This window comes from Sus scrofa, chromosome 12 (genome assembly GCF_054392235.1).
Source record: "Sus scrofa isolate SSC_HxYL_T2T_F1_AM1 chromosome 12, Sscrofa_HxYL_maternal_Yorkshire_Landrace_v2.0, whole genome shotgun sequence".
Classification (NCBI taxonomy): Eukaryota; Metazoa; Chordata; class Mammalia; order Artiodactyla; family Suidae; genus Sus; species Sus scrofa.
Window position 1 is genome coordinate 62,656,535 of NC_139394.1, and position 19,048 is coordinate 62,675,582.

The following is a 19,048-nucleotide window of genomic DNA, read 5'->3' on the forward strand; positions in this document are numbered from 1 at the left end:
GATCCTCAGAGATCAGAGTCAGTCATCCTCCTGCAAACTTGCTGAAGCCTCTGAAGTCCCCCCGCTGGAGCTAGAGAACAGGTGCAGGAGAGAAAGGCCACAGTCTGTCCCATGTAAGGGGGTCAGAATTTTGTTACCAACCCTCTCGAGCTGGTCCCCAACAAGCGTCCTTCTGCCAGATGCTCTCAGAGCCGACAGAACGAGACCAGGTTTGGCTCAGGAGCAGAAGAAAACTTCTCTCTTTCTCGAATTGTCCCCCGCCCTGGAGGACCCCCTTTCCCGGCATGCTGTAGGCGAGGCTGCTTTATAGGGTCTCGTGGAAAGGGGCGGGGTTTTCTCGTGGAGGGGGCGGGGGAGTTTTCTCGTGGAGAGGGGCGGGGTTTTCTCGTGGAGAGGGGCGGGGTTTTCTCGTGGCAAGCGCGAGATCACAGTGCCCCGCGCAGCCGATTGGATGGAGTGTTGTGGGCGGGGCTTCTGCACACCTGGAGCTGAGCTGCTGGTGGCGTGGCCTTTCTGCACCAGGATCCTGGGACCGACGGGCCTGGTCCGGATGCGGGGACTCAGCTTGCAGTCTCCAGGGAGCAAGTGAGACCACCCTAAGCGCGGAAGGAAAAAAAAGGTTAGACTTTATTTTATTACCAAGATTCTGCCTTTGTTTCCCTGGAGTTGTTCACGGGCTTTGCCCATGACAAGGTCAGAGGAGGAGCGCCCCTGTGGGATCCCAGAAGCCCCAGAGATGGGATGTTTTCCAGGAGAAGGGGAGGAGGCTACTGCCAAGAGGTCAGAAATGAGGAGGCAGGAGAGGGTTCTGGCTTTTACAGCAGGGAGGTTTTTAGAGCAGGAATCCTTTTGAAAGGCTGTCATGAGAGAAGCTCCCTTTTTTTTTTTTTCTCTTAATGTGCCCCCCCCGCCCCCAATTCTTGGAGTGGCTCAGTGGTTAACGAATCTGCCTAGCATCCATGAGGATGCAGGTTCAATCCCTGGCCTGGCTCAGTGGGTTAAGGATCAGGCGTTGCCATGAGCTGTGGTATAGGTCACAGACGCGACTCAGATCCTGCGTTGCTGTGGTTTAGGTTGGCAGCTACAGCTCCGATTTGACCCCCTAGCCTGGGAACTTCCATATGCTGCAGGTGCAGCCCTAAAAAGCAAAAACAAACAAACAAACCAAAAAAAAAAAACGAAAAAAAAGCTGTTTTTTTTTTTTTTGTTTGTTTGTTACATTGAAGTCTAGTTGATCTATAAGGTTTGTTAGTTTCTGGTGTACAGCAAAGTGATTCGGTTGAGAAAAATCTCCTTATTCGGTTGAGAAAAATCTCCTTATAAGTAGGTTAAATAGCGAATGGGAGGCGAGTGTAGTTAGTATTTGCAGACAGCTCTTCCAAAGGTTTTCCTGTGCAGAGAAAGAGATACAGGAGGACGTGGGGTTTGGGAGAATTCCCCCCCCCCCCAAGGAAGATAGGAAGTAGATCATGTCCGTTTGCTGATTAAAACAATCCTGGAAGGAGGCAGTTACTGTGCTGGGGAGGGGACCAGGGCTGGGGGAAAATACTTGAGGATGGAGAAGTGAAGAGAACCTTCATAAATGGTTAGAAAATTTATTCTAAGGTAACAAGCTGTATCAGTATACCTTGTCATCTCCAAATGAACTTCGGCAATTAAAAAGTGGTATCAATTGACCTCTTAGAATTTAAAATATTTAACTTGACCAAATGAAATGCCTGAGAACTGGGATGGTTTTGACAAGAAGCTGTCTTGGGGAGGGAGTTGCTCAATTATATAAAGTTTCATTAATTTTTTGAGATGAGGAATATAAACAAACTGACCAGTGGAATAGAATAGGGTACCTAAGAGTAAGCCTAAAAAAATAAATGTGAAGTTAGGATGTGTCAAACCAGCGGAGAAAACATTCTTCATTAAAAAGTCATTGCAGGAGTTCCCATCGTGGCTCAGTGGCTAACGAATCCGACTAGGAACCATGAGGTTGCAGGTTCGATCCCTGGCCTTGCTCAGTGGGTTAAGGATCCGGTGTTGCTGCGAGCTGGGGTGTAGGTCGCAGGCACGGCTCAGATCCCGCGTTGCTGTGGCTGTGGCGTAGGCGGGTGGCTATGGCTCCGATTACACCCCTAGCCTGGGAACCTCCAAATGCCACCGGGGCGGACCTAGAAAAGGCAAAAAGACCAAAAAAAAAAAAAAAAAAAAAGTCGTTGCGCAACTCGTTGACTTGGAACTACTGAGCCATTTGAAAAAACATCGGGATGAGATCATGCTGCCAAATCACATATTAAAAGAAATTCCAGGTGGATTAATGCTTTACAGATACCATAAGATACTGAAAGGAAACATAATGGACACCTAAGCATACTTTCACAGCAAATAGATGGGCAAATGGACTGAGAGATGGATTATATAAAAATTAAAATCCTCATTGTAAGGTCCAAAGATGCAAAACTCTAAGTGGCTATGAAAACATGTTTTAGATGAGTATTCAATGAGAAGGAAAAATAATCACCAAAATGTCACATTATTCAGCCCCAAACTAACAGATTATGAAAGATCTTGTATCTTGCAATCCCTACTTTGCAATAAAAATATTTACATAAGCACAGAGCAAAGAATGGAAGAGAAAAATGAATTAACTATGCTTATTTCATGGCAAAGAAATTACCTGTCCTCTCAGTTGTTTTGGAGGAGATTTTCTGTAGTTTCCCAATCCATGTGTCGTAACAGAAAAAAATTTTTTTTTTTTCAAAATGTTTGAGCCAGTGGTGCCTATTTTAGATAATTTATATGAAGGTCAAAAATCAAAATATATTTAGGTCAGAAATACCAAACAGCCTTATATAATTGTATTTGTTTTCTATTTGCAAAAAATTGGGGGGAAAGCCATAATACTGTAAATTAAGTATTGGGTATTTGTGCATATATTTTCTTTCATGGCTGGAATACTCTGGGACCACATACAAGTATTAGATAATTTTATACTTGCTCTGCAGGATGCACCTGTTGGTGGGGTTTCTCTTGAAAGAGTCCATGTTACTTCTGTGTCAGTTTCCTGTGGCTACTGTAACAACTCACCACCAACTTAGTGTCATGAAACAACAGAAATGTATCTTCTCACTGTCTCCGCCAGAAGTCTGAAGTCAGTATCAGGGGGCTGAAATTAAAGTGTCAGAGGGCCACTCTGAGGCTCTAAGGAAGAATCCATGCCTTGCCTCTTCCAGCTTCTTTCAGACGGTGGTTGGCGCTCCTTGGCTTGTGGGAGCTTGACTTCTCTCTCTGCCTCCTCCGTGGTCACCCGGGGCCTCGCCCCTCCTGTGGGGTGGTCCCTTTCTGCCCTCCTTTTGTAAGGGTGCGTGTATGGCATGCCAGGCCCACGCTGTAATCCAGGTTAATCTCATCCTCACAAAATCTCTCCTCACATTTGCAAAGCCCTTTTTTGCCTGTGAGGTCATATTCACAGGTCCCAGGGCTTAGGATGTGGGTATCTTTGGGGGCACAAGGGACAGAGGGACTCCCAGCCACTCTGAAATGTGCTCAGTCCTGGGACAAGACCTTTGGTCTTGGGCAAGGAGTGGTTTCTTTTTATTTTCTTTCTTTTTTTTAGAATTACTTTTTATGATTATTAGGTCTCAAAGTTGGTACATTCCCCAATTAGTTTTTTTTCCCAGCTTCCTCACATTTGACGTTGGAGTAAAATCCACAAGCATAAAATTCACCATTTAACCATTTCAGTGTACGAGTCAGTGGGTTGTAGTATGTGCGCAAGGTTGTGCAACCATCCCCACGCGCTGGTTCCAGAACATTTTCCTTGTGCCCTAAAAAGGAAACCCCGTATCCATGACGCAGTCACTCTCTACTTCCCTCCCCATACCGCCACCACCCCCCAGGCAGCCGCCAACCTGTACATTTCATATGCATAGCCTCATACAGTATGTGACCTCCGTGTCCTGTTAAGGAGTGGTTTCACGTGCTGGGCACGAGGATGGCGACTCAGAGGGACTCCTGCCTTTCACTCCGCCAGAAGCCCAGGGAGGTTTGTGTGTCAGTCAACAATATCTGCTCCCTGGGCATCTGTCTCTAGCATCCTGAACTCCGAGTTCTGGCTCCACTGGGGGTGGCCCTAGGCAATCAGAACTCACCTTTGGCCTTCGAGTGCAGAGGACAGAGTGGGACAGGGTGGGACGTCCTAGATGGTCTCTGACAGAGGGCGAGTCACCCTCCGGGGAAGGCTGTCAGCTTCCGGGAAGCAGGGACGTTAGCAAAAGAAAAGCCAAAAGCTTTGTTTTGAAATCCCTGATGGCAAAAAGCTCAGAAGTAGCTAGGGTTCCATTTGAATGGGGTTGATTTTACTTAAATGTCTGCCAGGAGCCCAGGCCTTCGGACGTAATCCCATTTTTTTTAGCTCAGGAAAGCTGAGGGTGTAGATTTATTGTGAATCTCTTTTTATGATGGCTTTATGTTTTATTACTTTTCATGTAAAAATGTTTTACTACTTTTCATATAAACTTAGTGTCTTAGGCTTAGATGATCCTAGAAGACCATGCAGGATTTGCGTATCTTGGAAAGGATAGTCTGAACACTTTCTGTGTCTACTCATTAGCTTCACTAAGAATCAAAAGGGATGGGAAACCAGCCTAGAGGAAGGATGTGTCTCAGTGAGCGGGCGGCCTCAGCGGCCTCCTTCTGTGGTTCCTGAGAACCTGTGAGCCCAGGGGAGAGGTGACAACTGGCTGACCACTCGGAGCCAGCGGATCTGGAGAGAGCTGAACAAAGTGCCTACCAGATTTTTATTGTCTGCCCCGTTGGAATAGCCACACCAGGACCCCCAAAGAGCTTGTTGCCATGGTGATCTTGCTGCTCATAACGTGATGTCACCCACGCCTCATGTCTGGGTTCTGAGTCATTAAATATCTGATGATTCATGTTTATGGAACTATAATTTTCTGTGCCAATTCCTCAAGTTATCATATCTTCCTTGGTCTGTGCCTCTTTCAGGACCCAGGAATTTTTCATTTCTGTCACTTAGCCATGGGTTATCAGAGTTTGATCTCTAGTCTCAAATGACCACCTCACTCCATCTCCAGTTTCCTAACTGTCTATTTGGCATTGATGGAGAGCTGTTATCCCGACCCGTGCCACGCTCGACACCACCTTCCCCAACAAGACCACTCACACGCCTCTGTATCTCCCTCTTCATCCAAGCTTCCTTGTGCTCATTTTGCGTCAGGTCTCAGTGGCTTGGCGTCACCTTTGATTCTTTGTGCTATTTGTTGTCTCCTGTGTTCAAGCAGTTGCCATTTGCTGTTGTTTATTTGTTTAAAATATCTCCTCCCTTGGGCTCGCACTGCTTCCTACAGCTGAGTCTAGCATCTCACTAAGTTCCCGTCGATAACATGAAAATACTTTGTATGTCTGTTTCCTTTACTCACCTAAGGAGGGCTGCATGTACATAGGTGGACACATTCTGAGGAAGACTTCAGACTCTGCAGCTCAACTGGCCGGAAGGGTGATCACTGACGGTCCCATTCCATTGTCCCTTGTCTGGAAAATCACTTGTGTGATCACTGTTAACTAAAAAAGACGTAAGGTGACTGTATACTCTGGAGAACTCAGCATGAAAAAAATACTCAAATAGAGAAATTAGGTCAGAGTTCCTGTTGTGGCTCAGCAGGTTAAGGACCCACTATAGCGTCTGTGAGGATGCGGGTTCGATCCCTGGCCTCGCCTAGTGGGTTAAGGATCTGGCATTGCCATAAGCTGTGACGCAGGCCACAGATGTGGCTCAAATCTGGTGTTACTGTGCCTGTGGTGTAGGCCAGCAGTTGCAGCTCCAATTCAGCCTCTAGCCCGGGAACTTCTGTGTACCACAAGTATGAACATAAACAGAAAAACTGGATGAACTGAAGAAGCAAGAACGTCACTGCTGAGACCAGCTCAGCAGCTGAGGGCTGAAGAACGGGTGCTGTGAAACTTAAGAAAAAGTTAACATAAAACAAGACACAGAGACGTTTATCTTAATTAAAAGCGGGAAGTGGGGGCTCAAGCTCTTAGGGAAGAGCGCCCACCTCAAGAAACCACTTTTATTGCTTTTATTGTGCTCTTTTGGATGACATCAACTGAGGAGGGGGCTATAGGTGCAGGATATAGGGTTTTTTTTATATTATTATTTTAAAAGTTCTTTTATTATTTTAAAAGTCACATAGCTGGTATATGGTTAAGCTTTTATTCTGACCTTTAGGCATTTAACAGTCACTAGCATCCAGGAAGCTTAGCGTCAGCTGTCTACGAAAAGCATCTAGAGAATCATCGTTGTGCTTCTGCAAACAGCATGCCTATCTGCAGCAACCCAGGGCGCCTAGGTTTGCATCTCGTTCTCCTTGCTGATGCGTTTTCTGCTAATGACCCCTCATAAACCCCTTGGGGCCATGAGGTTCCTCTTTGTCTTATTTTAACAGGACATATCATGCTGTGCAAACAGTGTGCCAATGTGCACAGGTCCGGCGTGCCTAGACCAATGCATTCTGTCCTCCTTCAGCTGACCGCATGAGTAACTTAGGCCTTTTGGTCTTTGCTCTTAAGCTTAAGTCGTTTGCCAGCACTGCGACTGTTTTTCAATCAGGAATATGGGGTAAAGTAAAGCAGGACAAGATGGCGTTTTCAGCATAGAAAATAGAAGCAAAGAGGCTAGGAAAAGATGGTAGAGACGTGTCCCCCAACCTTTCACCTTGCAGGATTTGGGAATGCCATGGTCTGCAAAGCATCGCTCATGTCATGCGTGGCTCCACCGTCAGACGCCTGAACACATTTATGAGTCATTTCCATTTAGAGCAAATGGGTGCCTCAGAATCTCAGAGGGAGCCGGTCGTGTAAGGTTGAGGATAAAGGTAATTATAATCTACTGTCTCACACACACACACACACACACACACACACACACACACACACATGAGTTTGAAGAAAGAGGAAGCATGAAGAAACAGACTTTGCCTTCTTGACAATTTTGAAAGCCTGGAATAAATCCTGAATGCCGTTACTGTTCATTCAGCAAGTATCTGACGAGGCGCCCATGACGTGTCCAGCTCTGTGTAGAAGGAACTGGACACAGCAAAGTGAGCCAAATGGACAGCGTTTCACTTGCTTGAAACTTAAATTCTAGAAAGAGGGCAAGACAAAAGACAAATAAAAAATAAATACACTAGGTTAAGAGAGTGATGTTTGATAGGAAGGAAATAAAACAGGATGCTCCAGAGGTCATATGATGCTCCAGATGCTCTGGAGGTCATGGCTCTAGAGTTGCAGGTAGAGTTCAGCCCTAACCCTGACCCTGACCCATTGACGGTGGCTGCCACTCAGATTGGATGGTCAAGGAAGACCTCTCGGTGGCACTTATGTCTGACCGGGGACCCAGATGATAGGAAGACACCTGCCCGCGGGAGATCTGAGAGAAGAGCATTCGAAAGAGAGAGGGAATTAGCTTGCAGAGATACAGCTGTGAGAAGGAACCCATTGTGTTCAGGGAACAGTCGGTGTGGCTGGAGAAGAGAGGACCCTAGGGGGTGAAATCTGAGCCGGTGAAGCCTGCAGGGTTTTGAGGGTGGTGGTCACAGAGTCGGGAGCTCCGCTGTAGGGCTCTAAGTTAAGGTGTAACGCAATGTGATTCGTACTCTTTGGAGCCCCCTCAGGCTGCTTGCTGTGCGGAGAATGGGTTGTGGAGGGAAAGAAGACACTTCCTGAGCAGCCCGTTGGGGAATCTAAATGAGAGATGATGATGGCGTGAGCTAGGACTGGGGCAGTGGGGTTGGATGGATGTGGTTGAGTTCAGATGAAATTTGGCCTTGGGGTCTTTTTGCTGCTGGATCAAACAGATGTTGGCAGAGAGAGGAAGAGGAGCTTAGGAGGTCCTGAGCTCTTTGCGTGAGCATGGGGGTCACTCATGGTGCCATATTGAGATGAGAGATGGGCAGGACCAGTTCTCATTGGGCATCTTGAGATGCCCATTTGGCATCTCAGTGGGAGTTTCAGATCAGCTGGAAGTCATTTGAGTCTGGGCTTCCAGGTAGAGTTCAAGTCTAGAGACTTAAATGAGACCACGGCTGACTTATTTAAAAGCAGGACGGAGAGACTGGGTATGACTTCCTAGGAGGAGAACGGGGAGAGAGAGAGGGAAAAGCAGAGTTCCTAATCGCTCCTTCTAAAAATACTCTTAAAGGGGGTTCTCCTGCTTTCTTGCTCAGTGATTCGAAAGCATTTCCATTTTTCATTGGAATGTAATTCACTTTAATATTTGCTACATTAAAAATCCCACATCCTTTCTAGCTACTTCAGTCCTCCCTGATCTGCTCATGTTCTGACAGTTTGTGTCCTTCTGGCTAATTAGCCATATCTGAAAGGTGTCTGGCTTTGGTCCTTAGCTGTTGGAAGGTGATCTCTGGGCATCTGGAACATCCTGCCCCCCAGAAGTGTCTTTGTGTGCCTGGGGGCTTTGGCCATTGGACAGTCTAACAGTGTGATTCATGCTGGGGTCACTGGGCCGCATGGCGTCAGTTCTGACCTCGGGAGGGATCAGACACCAAAGGAAGTCACCCCACCTCAGGGAGAAGCTGGACCATAAAGGCCAGTCCTGCAGGCGGCATGGGATTGAGTCCCCGTACAAACTCTGGACGCCAAAGGCCGAGGGGAGTTTCCCTGGCAGGTAATACTGCATAGTGTCCATGTAGCGACGAGCAGGAGTTAATTTTGTTCGTGAGTCCACAGGGAAAGGATAACGGAAGGCTTTGCGTTTGCAAATTTCCTGGACTCTGCCCTCTGCGTCCCTTCTCTTGGCTGATTTTAATGTGTGCTCTTTCCGTGTAACGAGCCACAACTGTGGGGAGAACAGCTTTCAGTGAGTTCGGAAGTCCTTTCAGGGAATCATCAGACCTAAGAGTGGCTTTTGGAAACCCCTGTTGTGGACTGAATGTTGGTGTCCCCAGATTCATAGGAGGAGACCCCCGTCCCCAGCGTGGTGGCCTTTGGAGGCGGGGCCTTTGGCAATTAAGTCACGGGGTGGGTGGAGTGAGTGCCCTTAGAAGAGAGACCCCAGCAACATGCCCCGTCCCTCCTGCCACTGGGGGCCACTGGGAGAAGACAGCGGGCTGCGAGCCAGGAGGTGGGCCCGCATTAGACACCGAGTCCGCTCGTGCCTCGATCCTGGCCCGCTCAGCCTCCAGAACCGGGAGGAATACTTGGTTGTGGTTAAGTCAGCCCACCCAGCGGGGGCGTTTTTCTTCCAGCGGCCTGAACGAAGACAACCCCTGAATTTGCAGTTGGTGTCCTGCATGGGCAGTTCTAACTCGTACTTGGCCCTCCACATCCCATTTTCATTTTGGTGGTTAATCACATTCTATTTCCTGGTTTTTAAGCAATTTCATGTGTTTCTATGTCTTCTCCCCCGAGACTGGATCTCCGAGAGAGCTTCCATTTCTTTTGTATGCTCCTCAGCGCTCGGCACACGTCTGGGGGCTCTTCATAAGTTCTCAGAACACGCGTTAAATGCCACCACCAGGTTAAGTCATTATCTTTCCTTTCCTTTTCTAGTGGTTATTGCACTGCTTAAAAATCCGTGTGGGGGAATTTGGACTTGGTGTAATTTTTCTTCTCTGTGTGCGTTAAGATGAGGAGGGGCTGTATATATGTGTTTAAGGGGGTGTCCAGAAAGAAGATGGAAGAGGAAGCTGTTTTTCTGAATGAGATTTTCTCCAGAGTTTGACTTGCGGTCAGTAAATGCTGTAGCTCTGTCTTCCTGGTGTATAGGGCATAGATTTTGGGCAGGGGTGTGTGGGGGCTTTCTTCGGTAGTGGGAAGCATCCCAGCAGTTCAGAGACATGCATGAGGGAATTGGGGGGTCTGTTTCAAGGAGAAACCTTGCATCCTTAGTTCTCTGTTTACTGTCCTGGCACTTGCCCTATAGCTACACTTCCCATCGTGTAGGCTTCCCACTTCCCGTGTGGCTACTGAACCCTGGAAATGGGGCCAGTCCAAGCTGAGATGCACTCTAAGTATAAAATACACCCTAGATTGAAAACACTCATACAAATACTGGGTTTTGAAGTTGTTGTACAGAAAAAGGTAAACTATTTCTTTCATGATTTTTACACACTGATTCCATATTGCCATGACAGTCCTTTAAATATACGGGTTAAATAAAAAAAATTAATAAAATGAATTTTACCAAGTTCAAAATATGGATGTTAGAAATGCTAAAAAAAAAAAAAAAAAAGTAGATATGTGGCTCACATTTGTGTATGGTGCCATGCTTCTGCCGGGCAGTGCCGCTCTGCAACCCCGCCCGCCCTGCCCCCCATCCATCTCCATCACTGCTGTTTTCATCCTGACTTGTGGGTTGCAAAGTCCGAAGGAAGCAGGAGGTTTCCTCTCTCCTTCTTTCAGTGCTGGAGAAGAACAGCTGGTTTTCCTCCCTCCTTTTTATTTCTGATAATCAATTTCTGTAATTTTTAAGAGGTGGGGAGGATGAAGAGAAAGAACGAGATGCTTACTTTCAGCTGTCGTCCGTCCAGATGTTCTTGCAAAAGCTTCCTTAGAAGCAAAAGTTTGGGCAGCTCAGCAATAGCCAGGCAAGAACTCCTCTTCAACACAGCTCCTCCGATGCTTATTCAAGACGGAAACTCCAAAAGTGTTGAATTATTTCCTTTTAAAATTTTTCTAAAAAGGTTTGAGATCGAAGCAGAGGTTGCGTGTGCCAAGATTTGGTGAAAAGGGCTTTTTATGGCCGAGTTACCAGCTCTGAGAATTTGGTCGCCATAAAGAGTCTCCATAACCTTGCATGAAACATCGGGAATGTGCCTGTTGAGTAATGAGCTACCTGTGTTCTAGGGCACGACTAGTGAGAATCTGTGCAATGGGGGAAAGAGAACAATTGAGAACGGACAGCTACATCTCCTGGTATCAGTGCATGGATTGTATTAATGACTTCTTCAAAGCAGAATCTGGCTCCTGCTGTTACCAGAAACACTTTGAATGCATGTCAGTTTTATAAAGGGCAGGAGCTCTTTTGTTTCTCTGAAAGCATTCAGTCTGTAGAGATGGTGTCAGCTTGTTTCATAACTGCAATGACAGTCTTTGGGCAATAAGTCTAAAATCCATTCCCAGATAACCAGAAGATGGTATGCTAGACGTGGCGAGGCTCAAGTGCTCTGTGCTGACCGATCAATCTCTCTTGGGGCCCAAATTGTTACTTATTTCTGGGTGTTTATCAAGGGTGAGCCGTCCTGACCCTGTCAAGCACAGCTAGCTTAATCATATCCCCTTTTAAGGGCAGTTTAGTCCTTCAAAATACATTTTTAAGGCCTTCCAATGAAAGGCATTAAAAAGGAAAAAAAATCTTTTAACCGTAATTTAGCAATGCTCCAACCTTGATTTTTGGCTTTCCTTGCTGCCCAAGTGGTCTTATATTTTATAAGCCTCGCTAATTTGCTGTTAAATTTGCTATTTATATGATCCTAGATGATTTGTTGGGCTTCGCTGAACAGAAAAGATTTTTATTAGCAGCCAGTGCTTTAAAAGAGGTGGTTTTTTTCACACCATCAAGGCTACTTTCTCAGCTTATTGACAGCTTTATGAGTGTAGCTGGATAAAGAACAGTTTCCTGTATCCAAAGCCGTTTTGCATTCCATGGGGCCAAAGCTCGGACTTTTAATTAGGATATAAGCGCCTTCCTTTCTCTCCCAGCGTTCCCTGGGGGGCACCGAGCAGTTACCCTTGCATTTAGATTGTTAATCACTTTTCCAGACTTCAGCCCACGAAAATTAGGGAGGTCTTCAGGGCCCATGTTTACCTGGATCGGGGCCAGCCCAAGATGGCATTTATTTCTGCACATCTGCATTTTGTATATGTACACACATGGTTTTGCCTTTCTAATTAATTGAAGGTATTTTGCCTACTGCAAAAGCTTTCACAGGAATTCTGTTTAGAATCTTCTTGGAGCCTCTATTGGATATTTTTCACAAGTGAATGAAATATGCCCTCGACTTCCCCCAGGTGCGTTTGCTTTCTGCATCAAGTACCAGGGAAATTCTCATCATTCCTTTCTCTCTTGTTCTGACCCCACGATCCAGCCCATTTATAGGAGTTTTAAGGTTTGCTGTTTCCATTAAAATTTGCCTTATTGTTATAATCCTACCCAGAAAATTCTTTCTCTTTTCAACAGGGTGTTCAGGCTTTGATTGTGAAAATGAGATGCCAAAGAGTAAATGAATATTTGAGGGCTCCAAGGGGGTGGCCTGGTTGATAGTAGTTTGCTAGCATTTAGCCTTTGGACCCTTTGGGGGAAGCATGTGCTTTCAGAATATTCCAGTGGGCTGGCTCTGGTCCCTTGTTCAATCTTCGCAGACGCACGTTGTCAGCAGTCAGACGCCATGGTCTTCTGCCAAGGGCTTGGAGAAGGGTGGCCTCGGAGGGTCTGGCTTGGTGGTGCGGTGTCAGTAGTTGGGATATTCAGACCCCCTGAAACCTATTTGCTTATTGAAGTAACCGGGAGGCTTTGATAGGAAGACGCTCTGCAGGACCTTTTTCAGAATTGCCCCCTTTGGGGCTTGACTTTGTAACCGTGTCAAGGAGACCTATGTCTTGACTCAAAAATGAACCTGAGACAAGCCAAAAAGAACCATGGATGTTTATCCACGGCTCAGAAATGTGGCGGCTGGGTGATGCTGCTGGTGCCCTTCCTTGTTTGGGGCTGCAACACAGAGGCTGTCATGTTGACCTGAAGCCCGAGACCTGCCCTCATCCAAACACCTGCAAGCGTCCCCATTTGAAAGCAGATCTGCACTCTGTCCTTAAGGAACCACACACACACAAAGAGGCATTGGAAACATCCACACACTCGACACACAGCGACCTAGCCCAGACTGGCTCTGAACGCGCTGCTCTCCGAGCCGCCTTAGGCTGTGCTGACCCCTTCCTTGAGGTAACAAGCAGAGTCGTGGAATATCTCAGTCTTTGGCATGCAGTTTCCAGAATATCAGCATTTGTAGCTAATGGCAACTAGTGCTGAGTTTTAATCTGTTTCTTTCTTTTTCTTTCTTCTTTTTTGCTTTTTTAGGGCCGCACTTGTGGCATATGCAGGTTCCCAAGCTAGGGGTCCAGTCAGAGCTACAGCTGCCGGGCCTACATCACAGCCACAGCCACACCGGATCTGAGCCCCCTCTGCACCCTCACCACAGCCCACGGCAACGCCGGATCCTGAGTGAGGCCGGGGATCAAACCCATAACCTCATGGCTCCTAGTCGGATTCCTTTCCACTGCACCACGATGGGAACTCCAGTCCGTTTGTTTCCTGAGCAAATTGCAGTGAACATCGGTTCTCTTCTAACTTGTGCAGCTTGAATGTTTACTTTTGGGGCAACTCTTTACTCGTAACTGCATCTCTGGAGAAACCGGCCCTGCTTCCACATGCTTACTTGAAATCAACAGGATAGTAAAATTGATTTTCACATCTTCAGGGTGCACTCTCCACCTCTATCCACTCCAGGTGTATTTATGGAGCACCTACCGTATGCTCAGTACGAACGCTAAGAGGGTTCTGAGTGCTGCTCTCAGGGAGTTTGGAGTCTGCTGCGGAAAAGGTGAAACATGAAAAGAAATGTGAAAACAAATAAACATGACATGGACGAACGTGGTGAACGTTTGATACGAGGAAAAGTTGTTTAGGAAAGGGCGGGGGGGGGGTGTGCTGCTTGTGGACTGGGTGACGGGGGCAGTGCAGTGAGGACACGAGGGTGAGGAAGGACGCCGAGCCCAGTGTGTCCCACACACAACCAGGCGCCTGTGTTGGGAGATTATTGCGCTTTGCTCACTCGAAGCAGGTTAGTGTCTGGCACATGGGAGCAAACTGGGGGAGCGGTGAGAGCTGCAGGTGGGGTAGATGACAGAGCATGATCAGGAGCACGTGCGCCGTGATGCTGGGTTTTATCCCGGAGAGAAGAGGGTGACTTAACCAAACCTGTATCTGGAAACGAGCACTCTGATAACGGCAGTGGGGTATCCGGGTTCTTGGGGGCCTGATGCATATACAACTGGGGAGGAGGGCCTCTCTTTAAAGAAAAAAAAAACAGCCTGAATTTAAAAACACAAAAGTAGGTACAAAAGTATTTGTTTAGAATGAGGAAGGAAATTACACAGCAAATTACAAACTTAAAAATGCCAAGAAGAGTTCCCGTTGTGGCTCAGCAAGTAAAGAACCCCACATAGTGGCTGTGAGGATGCAGTTTCAATCTCTCGCTCTGTAGGTTAAGGATCCGGTGTTGCCGTGAGCTGCAGTGTAGGTCAAAGATGCGGCTTGGATCCCGCGTTGCTGTGGCTGTGGTGTAGGCAGGCAGCTGCAGCTCCGATTCGACCCCGAGCCTGGGAACCTCCATATGCCGCAGGTGCAGCCGTAAAAAGAAAAAAAAATTCTGAGGAAAATGATGAACTCTGGAAGAGTGATGCATTTTAGTAATTTGCTGCCAACACACTTCTGTAAACAATTCCCCTCCTGTTTGTAGAACTCAACCCTTTGTTCACCTCTTCATGTGACAGTAGTTTTGTTCTGTCACTTCCTGTGGACAGAGTAGAAAGATGATTTAGTTTACCCTCCAGCATGGTTAATGGAACTTTATTTATTATTAAGAGTTTAAAAGTTTCTTTCATCTTTACAAGTTATTGGTGGTCTTATGTAAATTTTTAGGTTTGTTTATCAAATTTGAGAAAACCTCTTAAGGTTATTTCATGTATTATGAGCCCTAAGCTTTCTGACCCAGCATATCACATTTTCTTGTGCTGTTACTAATATAATTACCCTTTGAATGGATGATGTGACTTCTTTAGATTTTCTTTGATGGCTTTTTTACCGTGATGGTAGGAGAGTGGGTGCAGAGATAAGTAGCAGTATTTCTAGAAGTCCTTCTTCTTCTTCTTCTTCTTTTTTTCTCTTTTTATGGCTGTGCCTGCAGCAGATGGAAGTTCTGAGGTTAGGGGTCAAATTGGAGCTGCAGCTGCTGACCTATGCCACAGTTAATGCAGAAGCACTAGATCCGAGCTGCATCTATGACCTACACCCACCGCAGCTTGTGGCAATGCCGGATCCTTAACCCGCTGAGCAGGGCCAGGGATCAAACCTGCGTCCTCATGGATACTAGTCAGGTTCTTAACCTGCTGAGCCATAACGGGAACTCCTGGAAGTCAGTCTTATATGGGAACGATAGAGGAAAGTTACCTCTGTGGGAAAGTGCTCCATGCTGTGAGCGTGCATCCTATTAAACTCCAGCCAAGTGTAATCCCAGGCCGACTTTTCCTTAGCTCAGTCCCCAGTACTGCCTGATGCAGGAGGACGTGTGATGGGGTGGAAGTGGAGGGGAGTGACGGCAGTCTTAACTGATTTCGGATAAGGCTTCTATCTTACGTTTGAAAATGTTGCAAAATGCACAGCCGTAGGGACATACTTCCCGGACTCTTGCCAAGCCTTGGCAGGGCGATGCGAGTGAGGGACCACGAGACAAATCTTATCCGCCTCAGAGAGTGTCTGCTGTCGAGTAGCCAAGGTGAAGATGGGCCAGAGGGCTCCTGCCTGGAGAGGCGGAAACCTCCGTGGGACTCTGACCTCAGGCGGGTCAGTGAGCCTGGAGAGAAAAAGAAAAGCATGTTTGATGTGTCTCTTCTTTCAAGGGGATTATAATTGGTAGTGTGTGGGTGATTTGTTTTCCTGGGGAAGGGAGAAAGGGAGTTAAGGAGGATTCGACTTTCTGGCTGGAAGAAGTGGAGGCGGTTGTGTCACAGACAGGAAACACGATTAGGAGCTAAGACCCGAGAAGGTGATGGAGCCGGAGGTGCCCGGTGATACTGAGTTGGCGACGCTGGTCTCATGGCCGTCTGGGAGGTGACGGTGGGGGTGGCGGGACTGGGACGTGGGTGGTGCTGTCCGTCAGTGCAGTGTTGGCGCTGGAGCCAGAGAGCGGCCCCTGCCGCAGCCGGAGGAGCCCTAGCATTGGATGGTAAACCAGGTGGACGGCCCTGGCTGCTCCCCAGAGGCTCGGCTTCAACCTAGCCCTTCTCCTCTGCATGCACTGGCTAAGGGCCCTCACCTAGTTTCCACCAAGCCTCCCACTGGACTTAATTTGGCATATTTCTGGCCAAAATTCCTGGGCCCACATTGTATAGGTCTTTAGTAGAATAGCTCTCTCAGTTCTCAACCAAGTAACAAATCAGGGCTTTTTAAAAAAATTCACTTATGTAAGTTCTAGCTGATTTTTTTTTTTGGCCACACCCATGGCATGCAGATGGGATTGAACACATCCCACAGTATTGACAATGCCAGGTGCTTAACCCACTGTGCCACCAGGGAGCTCCAAGCCGATTCCTTTTATTATCCTTCTTCTGGTCACTGTTATTTGTCTTTTGTTCCTTCCTCCTACTTCTTTTTTTAGTCCATTTTATTTCTCCAATCATTTAAAATATGCTTATTCATATCTTAGAAAAAATAGTAGAGTTTTATTTTTTTGCATTTAAATAAAATTTATTTTAACCAAGCCTTGAATTTGAAAATATATTTTAATGCAACCATAGTGTTCATCTTTTCCTTCCAGTTGTATTGAGGTATCACTGACATGCAACCCTGTCCAAGCTGAAGGTGTGCAGCATAAGGACTCGACAGACACACTCACTGCAGAACGGTCACCACAGTACACTTAGATAACACCCATCATCTCATATGGTTCCCATTTTTTTCTTCTTGTGATGAGACCTTGTACGATTTACTCTGCTTACAATTTCAAACAGACCTTGCCGCATCCTTAACCGCAGTCACTGTTGTCCACTGCGTCCCCAGTAGCTTTTTATCTTGTAGCTGGAAGTGTGTACTTTGTGGCCACCTTCATGCAGTTCCCCCATCTGAAGTCTTTTCAGACCTCAGTTCTCTTCTTTGCTACATTGGCTCATTCTCGCTTGCCCACAGATGTCTGTTTCCTCGTATGCTTTGTCTTTGTGTTTCAGTTTGTTTCGTTTTTATGGTGCGCTTGTATTCCCTGAACATGTATCAGTAGGACAGTAGGCATTCTTTGAGGTCTGCACTAAGGGCAGTTTCTTGGAAAAAGACTGCGTGTGATCCTGCCTGGAGGCCTATTATCAATTCCTGGGATCACATTTCGGTTTCTCTATCATTCCCCGCTTGTTGTTAGACTGTTTCTACCGCATGAACTCAGACCCCCAATCCATGTAAAAGCCGAGTCAGAGTTGCAAATTATGAAGGAAGAGTTTTGCTTTCTCTTCCCCTAGAGACAGGTGATGATGGGAAGTTTTCTTTGGTGTCTCCTTTTCTGGGGTGTATTTCAGTCCCCCCCCTCCATGATTCTCTCTTTCACTGAAGATGTCCTGTATTCACAGGATTTTTGTAGCCAGTTCTTTCCTCTGTCGGGGAAGGGACGTGTAATGGGCAGGAGACAGATTTCTAGACTTTGGCTCCTTTCCATGGGCCATTGTTAAAAGCGAATATTTTGGTAACAGAGTAGCACGGATGCCCTTTGGGCAGTCAGCAGCTTCAAAGCTCACTTGGTTGGATTCATGCCTTTGCTCTCTAATTGGCCTCTAAGGATTTTCCTTATTTTCTTGCCAGCTCAGGCACACATATTAAATGATCATTTTTAGGTATTTTGTTGCTGGACGCTTATCCGGGTTATTACTGGAGCTGGAAGTCAACCATGACTTTCTTGTATCATTGCAGCCCTGCACTAGTTTCTAATTGCCTTTCTTTTCCCTTGCTGACAAGAGAATGGTGTGTCCTTACCATATTTTCAAATTATATCTACCTGGAATCTACTTCCTTCACAGCAATTTCCTAGAGATTCCTTGAACCTTCTGCTCCACTGTGGACCATGACCTCAGCTCGCATCCTGAGATCTCCCACCTCGGCTCGCTAGGGTAAACCTACTCTTTCCTAGGTCCAAGGGCTTTGAATATTTTCTTTATTTCTGTGCTTTATCATTTCATTAAAGAACGTCTAACTTATGGACATTTCTGAGTTCACTGACATCGAAAAACGTCTTTATTTTGCTCTCAGGTTTGAATGATGGTTTGCTTAGGTATCGACTGTAAGTTCAGTACACCTTACCTGGACTTCTGGTTTCAGTTCCAAAATGGGACGAGCTAGTGGAAGTCATCAGTCTTGTCCTTACAAGAGGCAAAGAGGTGAACACACTGAACACCATGACTTTTTGGGGCCCTTTAGAGACTTGAGGTCTCAGGGCAAGTTGCTGCTTTCAGATCTGCAGGGGATGGTGACTCCGGAGCTAAAGTCTGTTAAGCGGAAGCCCCTCGAGCCTTAAACTGGGAGGAACAATTACCATGGTGATTTTGAGGTGATCGGAGACTGAGTGTGGAGTGCAGGTCCCCTAACGGCTGCAGTCTTAGCATGTCCCCTCCACGACCGTGGATTTACTGCCAGGAACCCCACCAGGTGCTCATCCTGAAGAGCTGAGAAGGATCCTTTGGTGACTCTGGCAGGGAGGCGGAGAAGAAATCTTCTCAAAAAGCCCAAAGCCATTTCTTTTTTTCATGACAGCACCTGCAGCATATGGAGGTTCCCAGGCTAGGGGTCCAATCGGAGCTGCAGCTGTCAGCCTATGTCACAGGCACAGCAACGTGGGATCCAAGCTGCGTCTGCCACCTATGCCACACCTCATGGCAACGCCGGATCCTTAACCCACTGGGCGAGGCCAGGGATCAAACTTGCATCCTCATGGATCCTAGTCTAGTTCATTACTGCTCAGCCACAAGGGGAAACTCCCAGAAATATTCCTATTTTTTAAATAAAAGATTTAAATTTTAATGTAGCTGACATGTCAGCATTTACTTTAGGAAGTGTACTGGAAACATCCCTCCATATCTCAAGGTTAAGAAAATATTTTCCCGTGTTTTTATCTAAATGTTTTGAAGTTTTTAAAATTTTTTCAATTTTTTTATTGAATTCAATTGTTATTTCCCCAATACAGTTTTTTTTTCTACTGTACAGCATGGTGACCCA

At 46.6% G+C, this 19,048-nt stretch overlaps 1 long non-coding RNA gene across 2 annotated transcripts in view; it reads left to right on the forward strand.

The window, feature by feature from the left end:
- The first annotated feature begins 509 nt into the window (after positions 1–509).
- The window catches only part of LOC146398415 (uncharacterized), a 314,462-nt gene continuing 295,923 nt past the window's right edge, over positions 510–19,048 (forward strand). For both annotated transcript variants that reach the window (XR_014821921.1, XR_014821920.1), the window contains exon 1: positions 510–619. This is a non-coding gene — a long non-coding RNA (uncharacterized LOC146398415). The remainder of the gene's footprint in view (positions 620–19,048) is intronic.